The sequence below is a fragment of the Lycorma delicatula genome, chromosome 9 (assembly GCF_047948215.1).
Source record: "Lycorma delicatula isolate Av1 chromosome 9, ASM4794821v1, whole genome shotgun sequence".
Lineage (NCBI taxonomy): Eukaryota > Metazoa > Arthropoda > Insecta > Hemiptera > Fulgoridae > Lycorma > Lycorma delicatula.
Genome location: NC_134463.1, coordinates 126,081,528 through 126,093,747, shown reverse-complemented (window position 1 = coordinate 126,093,747; position 12,220 = coordinate 126,081,528). Strand labels below are relative to the sequence as shown.

The 12,220-nt window shown below is 28.8% G+C and overlaps 1 protein-coding gene across 2 annotated transcripts in view; it reads right to left on the bottom strand.

Moving 5' to 3' along the window:
- Positions 1-1,941: 1,941 nt before the first annotated feature.
- Positions 1,942-12,220, bottom strand: part of TBC1D5 (TBC1 domain family member 5) — a 71,321-nt gene continuing 61,042 nt past the window's right edge. The window contains exon 15 of one of the 2 annotated variants that reach the window (XM_075374721.1): positions 1,942-6,935. The gene's annotated coding sequence lies outside the window, so the exon portion shown is untranslated. Of the gene's footprint in view, positions 6,936-8,059; positions 10,289-12,220 lie in introns of those variants that run through there. The other variant, XM_075374720.1, reaches the window with a different exon arrangement.

Below are 12,220 nucleotides of genomic sequence, written 5' to 3'. Positions count from 1 at the left end.
CAACTAGAATATGGCATATTCTAATTTACAAATCTTACTAAATAAATTAAGCCTTCTAAATTTGTTTTTCAATTAAATAGATAACATTGTTATTTTAAAGAGTACCCACAAAACAATCATTAATTGAAAGGTGTGTCTAATAATGGTCCCCTAAATAACTGTATATTATAATGTAAGCATCTAAGTAATTCAAAACTTCTGTGATAACAATACTAAAAAATATTAATAAAAGAGTTTATTTGTATAATTCATACAGGAGAAGTTTTCATGGTTGGAAACAATTAATGGAAAAGTATACTAGAAATATTAAATTAACTCAATCTTTTTAATTGTGACATGTTTCTACACCAGTATCAGTGTTGGCAGCATGGATAATTGTATCAGAGATCATCCTAATTGCTGGAAAGTATTTGCATGTTGGATTCTCCACGCTAATGGATGAACACAAACCAATACGCCTGCAGGTTGCTCACACATTGTTAGCATGATATGGAGAAAAGAGTAATGAATTTTTACAGTATAACATCACTACTGATGAAACTTGGGTATTCTATTTTACCCCAGAAATCAAAAGCATATTGATGCAATAGCAATATTCTTCTTGTACGAAACTGGAAAAAGCAAAAACCACTTTTTCTGTAAGAAAAATAATTATTATTATTAATAATTATTATTTATTATTTTGAGATATGCAGGATTTTCTGCACATCAATTTCCTAACAGAACAGTACACTACAAACGCTGAGTATTATTCAAATTTATTGAAGGTTCCAGCAAAAACAGCCATCTGAAACATGCATGAAAAAAATTAACATTCCATTTGCATTTTTACAGAATAATGCTCGCCCTCATATGGCACTCATACAACGGCAACATTCCCGTGAATTAAAGTGGATTATTCTGCAACATCCCCTCTATAATCTGTATATCACACCCTCTGAAATCCATGTGTTTAAGAGGTTCTAGGGGGTAAAAGGTTTTGCTCTGATGAAGAAGTCATTGACGCTGTTCAAGAGCAAGTCTGTTAACAGCCACAGGAATTTTTTTCTACCAAAACATGGTAACTGTGCATTGAAAAGGAGGGAGACTATGTTGAAAAATAACAATGTGTAATTTACTTATTTTACGTTACTTTTTGAATAAATAATAAATTGTAACGTTCCTGAATATGTGAAGCAAATGTACTTTTTCTAACAGATGGCCGAGGTTACCGTTTAATATTGTTTTTTTGTAATATAACATAAAACTTTTTTTTTCTATAAATGTTTCTAAAGCTTCAAAATTAGGCTGTTTCATATAGTGTAGTAAACAAATTATTGGATAATTTAATCAACATTAAATGTTCTTATTTAGACACACACGGTCAATATACATAACCAGACTTATTATATTTATTTTACAAATTTTTCAGAAATATAATAATCGTGTAAAACAGGATATTATTATTCTTTTTCTTCATAATCTAAGAAAGACAATTGTGTTTTGAATAACAACTAAATTAAAATAAAATAATTTATAAATAGTACAGAATTTATCAATTAATAATATTAAATTTTAAATTAAGTACTAGCATACTGGAATGATAAACTAAGTAAATAATGTATAAACAAAAGTTCTAATTAGTGATATTAAAATAGTTTTCAAACGGTGAAACTTCAGAAACAAAGTATAATGAATAAAAGAAAAAAAAATTCATGAGGGGAATTACTCCTAATATTTAGATAACTTACAAAATATATTATATTTTATACATTAATATTTTAATGTTATGAGATATTTTATAAACAAAAAAGGGAAAAAAATGTTTACACTTTTATGAAAAATAACCAAAATATCATTAAAAAGAGGTATTAAAAGAGATGTACTTTCCATCTTAATTTAAAATTACATCGAACATTTTAAAATTAGTTATTATTACAAAACCCATGTATATATAAATCTTTCATAACTGGATTCTCTCACAATTGGAACAACCAAGAATCAGAAAAAAAATAATAAAAATAAAATTTTTTGTGTATTTTTATTACTTTTTGTCCTTTAACAGATTATTTAATAACAAAAACTTTTATACGAAATTCTCATTTAATTCAAAAGATCTACTGGAATTTACTATTTTCATAATTTTATAAACTAACCTCTAGAAAAATCCCATTAAATATTATACTTATTATAATGTACTGTATAGTGAAAGTAGAGATAACTTCTTAATTAAATAAGCTTGAAACACATATGGTTAGTTATTAACCAGACCGGTTTATTGAAAAAACTGTTCATATACAAGTACATAGCAGAAATCTGAAACCAACATTTTAGTTTTTATCATTTATGCTTAAAGTTCAGCTGGAATATCAATAAAAGTAAAAATAAAACATAAATGATTACAGTAATAAAAACTGGAAGGCATTGGACAGTTGAAAAAATGAGATACTGTTGTAGCTAATTTATGTCGGAAAACAGGCTGGGTATGGGAAAAATAAAAATTATAAATGTACCCGGCACCAACAAACTGTAAAATGAAATGTAACAACGTAATACTAAAGCAATTAAATAATACTAAAAAACAAATAGTAAAATGCATATCTGGTTGCTTCTTAACAATAAAAGTTTAACCCTTTTTCAGAGCTTATTGTATAGGATAAGGAAAAATTTACCAATTAACGGACTACTTCTTGCAGTTTAGGATTGTCAAAAATTTCATTACAGTATCAAACCTTTACAAAGACAGCAATTATGCTAGCGATAACAACATATAGTACGATAAAATTAAAATTATTATATGACAAGTACAAGTACTATCTACAAAATGGAAAAAATTACTTCTTTTTCTAGTATTCATAATTTTGCACACTGAGAAGCATACACTACCTAAACTTTTCTAGTTATGAGAAACTTTATATTATTTAATTATAAAGATGGAAAAAAACAGGTACATATTGCTGCTGTTTTTAACCATATTTTGGCATATTTTCTTAAAAATTATGGATGTTTTCTTTTTTTTCATAAACTCTCCAGAGTCCTGTGAATTAAGGGGTATTGTGGAGGAAATATAAACACAATAAGAAAGTAAGAATATTGTGTAGTAAATGACCAATACATCCTTAAATTGTTCAAAATGATATGGTGTGCAACAGGTTTCTGAATTCAGTTTCCTTAGGAGTTAAATATCAAATGTAAGTGATAATGATGAAACTCATATGATGAAAAAATATTTCTAAAATATAATTAAAATATCGTTTAAAAAGCAAATTACAAGTAGAAACTCAATAAAAATGTTATAAGTAACAGTAGTTCTAGAAAGTCAGAATGTAATCAAGAACTGGGGTTTTTAATTAAATACCATTTTAAACTAAATGGAAAAAATAGGATATTCAGATAGCTGGGAGTTGAGGTTGTTTTTTTAAGGAATATTACAAGTATCAAAGGTCAACTACATCAGTAATAATGAGACAATGAACTGGATGAAAGTAAAATCTCTAAACAATCCATCAAGGACTTGGAGATAGTTAAACCAATTCAATAAATGAACACATCTACATCTACAGTTATAATGGACAGAGATTAGACAAGAAAAAAAAGGATAAATACACAAAAAGGTAAAATGTCATCTTATATATAAATTGTGAGGAAGATTTATAAAACGTCTCATACTTAAATAAATCAATTTATTACACGTCATCATTTCACAAATAAGAAAATATTTTTTTTAAATAGTGCCTCATAATGTAATAAATTATAAAGAGTTATTAAAATAAAAAAAAACTTGCCTTCATATAAATGCTAAATATAAAACATAGCAACTAAGTGGAAGATTGTGACACTATGAATACAAAATTTTTAAAAATGACTACATGTACAGGGTGTCCCATATAAAACGCAACCCAACAACCACCCATCCATGAAATTTCAAAAGTCAAGCTTACTCCCCTACTCGTTACTGAATGGACTCGTCCAACATCTGAACATCATGGCGACGCAGTAGAACACTACCGATAGCAACAACAATACAATCATAACGTTCAGTGTATTGCTAGAGACAAGATGGTGTTTTCGCTAGATGAACGTGTTTTCATTGTTGAGTCGTACTTCAGTACGAAATCTGTGGTTGCAGTGCAAGATTTGTTTCGTCATAAGTACCCAAATAAACCAGCTCCTAACAAAACATCAGTATTAAGGTTAGTTGCAAAATTTAGAGAGACCGGTTCTGTTAATAACAAGGAACATAAGATCTGCGTCAGTGTTGAATACAGACACAGTCGCTGAAATCAAAGACCGATTACTCGCCTCGCCAAATAAATCGATCAGACGTTTGTCTGCTGAAATTAATTTGTCTAAATCAACTGTTCATCGGGCGACCAAACAATTACATTACGACCTTATCGCATTCAAACGGTTCATCGACTTCTTGAGCCCGACAAACGGCTATAATATTGTCAATGGTTCCGTCTATCTCTGCGTGAGGGAATTAATGTTATGGATTTGTTATTTTTCACAGATGAAGCACGGTTTCATTTGGATGGCTACGTAAACAGCCAAAACAGTAGAATTTAGAGTGCTGAAAATCCCCACGTTTATCACGAAAAAACAATTACACCCGCAGAAGTCAGGCGTGTGATGTGCGATATCGCAGAAGAAAATAATCGGTCCTATTTTTTTTTCAGTACACCATTAATGCAGAACGATATCAGGATATTTTATTTCAGTTCATTGCACTCTTGGAAGAGGAAGACAGAGGCTGCTGGCTACAACATGACGGTGCGACATTGCACTACGCAGGTTCAACTTCTGATTTCATTGAGGAATTCTTTGGTAATCGTGTTATCGGTCGAGGCTTGTGGCCACCAAGATCTCCAGATTTGACTGCGGTGGATTTTTTTCTACGGGGTTATCTCAAAGAAAAAGCCTACAGCAACAAACCACAACACTTGAACAATTGAAAGTCAATATTGAACAAGCTGTATTAAAAATCCAGCCACAAACATTGAAAAAAGTTGCAAGAAACGCTGTAAAAAGAATTGAAGCTTGTATTCAAGAAGATGTCGGCCACTTCCAACATTTACTCTAAATGTAAGGTAATGGATGGTAATAATAAAAATTACATTTACATTTACACATGCCTTTTTATTATTTCAATACCTACCAATATAAGGTTGGGTTGCGTTTTATATGGGACACTCTGTATATGAGTTCAGTTTATGCAAAGAATTTGATTGTACCCCACCATTTATTATTTTTCCCATTACAGATTTTTCACTGGCAGTATCAATTTTTATTTTTGATATTTACAGTTTATGCCATTTCAAGGTAAACATGTTCACATGAATGAGCCAAGGTATTATTAAGAAAAATATAATAAAAATCTCTGTTCCAAATTGAACACCAATAAACAAATGAAGCCAATACATTACAAAAAGTAATAATAATAATAGTATGTGTTTTGTGCAATTATAAAACAACAAATAGAAACTTTCATACATGAAGATAAAAAGACAAAAAAGTGAAAACGATTTTATTATCACTCTAAAAGAACATCATAACTCCCCCAACTAAAGGGCTATTCATGAATACACTATGAATTTGTTTCTTTTATAAAAATGTTTATACATCAACAACAGTTGTAATTTATTCTGGAAAACAAATTAAAGCAGTATAATAAACTAAAGTATTATATTAAATATCACATAAATACATCACAAATACTGGTAAAATCTACTACAATATTATTTTGCAACCGACTAATAGTTTAACTTTTCAAGACTGAAGAAATAACAAGCATAATACCACCAACGCTCGATCATCAAATATAGTGATCGATAGAGGATTTTATTGACAAACCAAAATATAGTTACAATATACAATAACAACATTAATCTAAAAATCAATCTTAAAGGACAGATGTTTAACAAATACAGTATTTATACATCAGATACAAGACATTACTAAAAAGATTAAATTCAAATTGGCATTCTCAAAACAGTTATAGAAACAAAAATCTTCATTCATACAATATTCTAAATTATAAATGTTTTACTAATAACAGTATTTAAATATTACAGGGTAAGCGACTAAAAACCAGCCATGAATTGATGCTAGTCTACAGACTGCAACATCTCATAGACATGCAATATAAACTGGCTTAAAATTTCATATCGTACCAACATATATACAAAAATTGAAAGAGGTAGATAAGACAAATAAAAATTAAATTACTTCAAATGCTTTTTAATAAAATCACTGATAATAGATTTATAGATATTTTAAGCATGACAAAATTATGGTAATAACAGATTATCAATGTTAACTCTGCAGAAGACCCTCATGAACTAAATCAAGAAACCAGTTCGTAAATTTTTTTTTTAAATCAGCAGTTTCTTTTATTGAGCTTAATGGGAAGGAGACTCTCCCTGTGAATTTATCCAAGGTCAGATAAACTAAGCGTTCTACTCTTAACAAAATTTAGAAGTATTACAAGATAAATGATCAATAATGGTCTAAACTACAGGATTTTTTTAAGAATTTTTCACCAAACAAAAATTTAGCAAAAGCATTTTAATGTCTGCATGTTTCATGGATTTGACTATTTGCAAATTTTTATCTACGGTTTCTTGAAGTAAAATGTTTATGAAAATAATTCTCACACTCTACATGAACTAAGTGTGAATATTCAAAGCATTATTGATTTGACTGACCGTACTATTTCATCAAGTACATTTACTGAAGCAAAAAACGATACTATGAATAAAAGTTAATATTAAAGGAAATTGTTTTTATTTTATTTTCTTCATCTCATTCTGAAAAGTATACATACTGCTGAGCGATTTACAACAATCATGAGCGTTTTTTGCAGCAGATCCTTGTAAGTCGCCCACCCTAATAATATCTTTTTACTTTTTGGCCATCACCACCAAGGATGTCAAAAGAGCTTAGGCCTATGTATTCTGAAAATAAAATAAGAATTAATGCGTGAATTAAATAGAAAATATGATTACAGCAACATAATTTCATTCGCAATGAAAGTAAAAAACAATAATAGATAAATTATAATACAATTAATAATATTTTATCTCGTGTATCAAATGCTATCGAAAGCTATCACACAATTAAGTAAAAAATTCCAATAAATTATTTATAGATAATCGAGACTCGCTTGTAATAATTATGATAATATAAATCAGCAGTTCGTTCTTAATCTATGTTCTTTTTTTTATATTTATTATCTTAAAATTACTTTGATGGTTTTGTACTATTAAGTTCTATAGAAGGTAACATCCATACTTTGCCAACTTTCAAATTAAAAACAAAAACAGTTTATTCTCATCACAAAATACCTCTATTTGTCTCTACAAATGTTATAAAATACAGTAATACAAACTTTTAAAATGTTAAATTATGGAAAACTGCAAAAATTTTATTTTACTGGGGGTCAATAATACATAAAATAAGAATTCATAACAATAATTCAAAGAAATTAGTAACAACTTTTTATCAAAAGAAAATTATGAAGACGTGTCATATATTAAGGCACCCGAGTTTATTAAATTTTATTATGGAAGAAAGTGCAAAAAATAAAAAAATTGAAGAGATAGACAACATTAAAATAGAAAAAGCAGAAAATTTAAAATGTAAGATACACACGTAAATCCATTAAGTTTAAAAGATTACAAAATAATAAATATATTTTTTTTAAATTAGAGGCGAATCAAACCAAATAAATAACAGATGGTTATGATTAAATAACATAAAAATTAAGTTAAAATTACTATCGATCTAATTAATGACTGAAGAAATGGTAATAACGCATGAAAGTCTAATAATGTTAACGATATTGAAATCACAGAACGCACATCAAAAAATTGAAACTTCATTTATGTAAATTCATTTGCTATAAAAGGAAATAGTTATTTGTTATTTAATAAAGTAGTAAAGCAGATTTGATATTTAAAGTCTTATGAAAAAATGAGAGAGATAGACAATTATGAATATAATATTTTTTACACATTATGCAATCATTTTTAGTTTATTTTAAAGACAAAATGCAGACAGGTAAACAAATAAAGACAGATTATATATGTTTATTACATAATTAAAATAAATTACACAATGTAAATTAACAAATTTACAATTGAAGGATATAAATTATGTATATAAAACAAAATTATTATGGATGAAACAATAGTAAAATTAAGATTAATATATAGTGTACAAGGAAAATAAAGTAATTAATTAATCTCAAAATGGGAAAAATGGTGATAGGTATAACATTTTAGAATGTTTAGTACTTCAACAGCGCCTTACAGTCTTTGGCAGCCATATTCATCAGCCAATTGAGGTACTGATCAGCACGTTAACTTATAAATACATAATCTAAGGTTCAACCCTTAACCTGGACAGGTTCAGATATTCTTTCAAAAATCGTGTAACATATATGTTCCATTAAGACATATTATATGAATCATCATAGATGATATATATGAAAAAGATAAGATGATACATCTTACCCTCTTCTTCAATACAACATTCAGATATAAAATATACTCCTGATGTCATAACTAACATAAATCAGTGCGAAGACATGGAAACTAAGGTTAACAAAAGAAAAAACTGAATTTCAGCAAATATAATTTTTTAACATTTTCAGAGACATGAAAAAGAATTGTTTTTTGGTATATAAAAAATATGCCCTTTTTTTGTTATATGTAGTTTCCGAATAAATACGCTTTTATCTTTCAGGTTTTCAAATTTCAGGTTTTTTTTCAGTAATATTTTGGTGATTACAGTTGCTATATATAATAAATACATATAACTAATTATATAATACATTATTAATGTTCTTATCTACTACTTTTTAGTAATAGGCTGCTGTTTATGAATCAAGTATATGGTCAAATAATTCCCTGAAACAACTCTAGATGAAATCAATAAAAAATTTAAAAAATACCTTTTTAAACGTTTTCATAAATACGATTCTATAATTTTATAAACTAGGGTAGAAGGTAAACATTTCAACAGTTTGAATTTCCCACCACAGGAAAACTGTTATTTGATTGGCCAGCAAGTGAGCAATCAAGTTTCATAATGGAACAACAGCTGGAATAGGTTTCTCTTGATTTGCCATCAATGAGCTTTGCTACAGAATGAGTTCCGTTTTGTGTACTGTGAAGTTAAAACTGAATCTTGTTTTCATCAATTAATTTTTCTTACTTGTACCATCCATTGAGGTAAGCTAAATTTATTTATAAAAATAATTAAGAATTTCTGCATCTAACAATACTATTAAAACTTGAAACCCCTTTTTTAAGAAGAGTTGTAACACTTTAAACTTTAAAGGTTGTATGTGGAGCTGATTTCAACAAATCTCTGGGGGTAGATTTCAACGCTGTTGAAATGTACCCCTCACAATAGTTAAGTAGTACTTTAATAAATTTTCTTTCAGATTTGGGCAATATAATATGTACTTACATAAAGAAGCATAATATGCCAGAAGTGAGTGAGGAAGCGATAACTAAGGCCATGCAAGTTAAAGATGGCATGTCCCTTAGAAGAGCTGCAGACTTTTATGGAATGCACTACTCTGCTTTATTTTATAGAATAGGGAAAGAAAGACAATTGATCTTGATGATAACCCAATACCAGATACTTCATCAAACTACTTAAGCTCCAAATATATAAGTCGGCAAGTTTACACCGCAGATCAAGAAAATATATTTTGTGAATATATCATAAATGTCCAAATAAGAACTGTGGCGTGACTTACAAACAAGTTCAACAGCTTGCGTATGATTATTCAAAGTGCCTGGGCTCAAGCAAACCAAGTATTTGAGATTAGAATAAAAAAGCTGCAATTGACAGGATCAAGGGTTATATGAATCATCATAAACGGCTCAACTTACAAAAGCTAGAAAACACCAGCTTGTTAAGAGCTACAACTTTTAATAAAGTAAACGTTGCAAAATATTTTGACAACTATGAACGAACTATTCACTCAGACGAATTCACTGGGGATTGTATATATAATCTAAACGAGAAAGGAGTATCAATGGTACTTCAAGCTCCAAACGTGGTTGCTATGTTAGGAACTTGCCAGCTCGGTCAGATTGTATCTGGGGAATTGGGAACAATGATAACAGTGTGTATAATTGTCAATACTGTCGGAAATACAGTCCCTCCAGTATTTGTATTTCCAAGGGTGAAATTCCATGATACACTGTAGTTTGGAGCAGCTGAGGGTGATTTAGGCTTAGTAAACAGTCCCAAAAGTGGATGGATGACTGGTCCTCTATTTTTACAGGTTCTAGAACATATAAAAAAAGCATACATGGAGTTTGAAAGAAAACAAAATTTTACCTGCTAATGAACAAACACAATAATGGACAATGGTATAGTGTTAGTAACATTTCCTCCTCGTTCCACTCACTGCCTCCAACCCTTGGATGTTGGAATAATGGAGCCATTTAAATTAAAATTTAAAATAGCACAAAATGACCAGCTAATATCAAATTCTGGAAAAACAATTACCGTTCACAATCTGGCTGCATTAATGAACACAACTTACATTTCTTCATTTACAGTGAAAAATATTACAAATGCTTTTAAAGCAACAGGTACTTCGCTGCTTTGTCATCTAATTTTTATATATAAAGATTTTAAAGTCTCTGTTAGGCTTAATATAACCTACTCATAATCCATTAGTCCTACAAGAGAACCCATCCCCTATTGATTTTTCACTTGTAGCAAGCTGCATGACTGAAAATCACCCTACAACAAGCAACAATACCCCTACTGCAGACTTATTGAGCTGTACACTTGAAAAACTAATTAACGATGGAAGTAAGCCTTAAAATAAAGGAAATCTAATACCTGAAAATGTCTGGCCTTTTCCTGAATCTATTGCAAGAACTAACAAAGGGGGAAGAGAAAACAGAAATTAAAAATTCTGACTGAAAGTCTAGAAAAACAAACTGAACAGGAAACCATGAAAAGATTAAAAGAAAAGGCAAATTTAGCAGTAAAGAAGTTCAAATTTAAGAAAACGGGCAAAAAATGAAACACAAGCCTGTAAAAATGTCTATATGATGAATCTTCTGGCAGTGACAGCGGGGAAAAATTACCTTTACAAGATGTATTTGAATGTGAAGATTTAGAACAACTTTTGATTTCTACATCAGAATTTGAAGAAATTATTGACTTTTGTAAATGATGATTGCACAGTGTAAATAAATTATTTTATACTTGTAGAGTTTGCAGGAAAAAATAATAAAATTATTTTCATAGGATATGTAGAAGATAAAGAAGGCAATTGCAGAGTAAAATTCATAGGAAGAGAGAATCTTGGAAATCATCGTTTCCTGAAAAAAAATTATTTAGTCGCATCAAAAGGAAACTTCCTCAACCACACAGAAGTGGAGGAACTACTTGAATTAGTTCTTCATTGGTATTTCCTGTGAATTTTTCCTCAGTTAAAAATAAAAAATTAAAATAACAATATGTCTTATGCTCAAAGTGAATAAGTTAACAATTTGTAAATTTACCCATTCACAATTTATAAATTTAATTTTACTGCATTTTTCTGTACATGTTATATTTCAATAAAATTTATGTTTTTTGAAGGGAAATAAGTTATTATTCATCGGTTCAAAAGTACCCCATACCCTATTGAAAAATGCCCCATGGTCAAGCTACATGCCAAAAAATGTAGAGTTCACTTGAAATTTAAAATTTGATCATTTGGTTGTGATCAGAAGCTGTGGTAAAAACTGATTAACTGCCTAATATATTGTAACTGTATACGCTAAATATTGAAATAAAAATGTGTATTTGATACAAAAAAAAGGATATACTTAATATTGTTGAAATGTACACCCCTCTCTCTGCCCTACATTTTTTAATTTTTGATGAAAAACTGTTTACTACTGTTAAAAAAATTTGATGTCATACAAAATATAAATAGACAATATTTTTTTAATTTGTTTTTCTGAAAATATAAATAACACAATTTTTGCTATTTAAACAAATTCGTATTAAAATAATGTGCAAATGTTAGGCTTTAATATAGTATTAATTTTTTTTTTCTTAATTAGTAACAAAAATGTGCTTCTTTCATTAACCAATCTGCATTCCTCCCTATAATTCCAAACTCAAATTACTAATTTTGGAACCTCAGAGTCAGATGATCCAGAGTATAAAAATATGTAATAAACTGCAATCACTACCGATTATTTTATAA